Source organism: Plasmopara halstedii, assembly GCF_900000015.1.
Source record: "Plasmopara halstedii genome assembly, contig: Scaffold_430, whole genome shotgun sequence".
NCBI lineage: Eukaryota > Oomycota > Peronosporomycetes > Peronosporales > Peronosporaceae > Plasmopara > Plasmopara halstedii.
The window spans coordinates 538,313-538,873 of NW_020187350.1; positions in this window are offsets into that span (position 1 = coordinate 538,313).

Below are 561 nucleotides of genomic sequence, written 5' to 3' on the forward strand. Positions count from 1 at the left end.
GCAGACTGAGCAACAGCGCGTAGCGCTAGCCAAAGCTCGGTGGTCGAGCGCGAGAATGGGCACTGACGTGTGGCACTTCGGTCGAAGATGCGTTTCCCTCCTGGGCGTAGTTGAAACTGCAGCTCTCACGAGTGTTCGCAGCCAAACCAGGCATATCGCGTGCGAGCGCGTTTCCTTGCCGCCCGACAGGGCAACAAGGAATTGGTGGACTATGTTCAAGAGATGCGCACTCTCATTGCCGGGATGGCAGCAGATCTCCTTCCGGAGGTGGTCACAGTGACCGTATTTATGAAAGGCCTCCGCACTGGTGTAGCCAGAATGGAAGTATTCCGTGTGCATCCGTCTTCATTTGAAAAAGCGGTGAATGTGGTATTAAATGCCGAATTTAATTTCAGCCGGCACGACTTGGTTGGAATGCGCACTCCAACAACTCGTCGAGCGGGTCTGTGCCCATGGATCTCAGCTATGCTGAGGACTAGGGAGCAGAGCTCTGAGCTGCCGAACAGCACACAAATATACGACGGTGTTTTGTCTGTGGAGACACCCGTCACCTTCGGAACG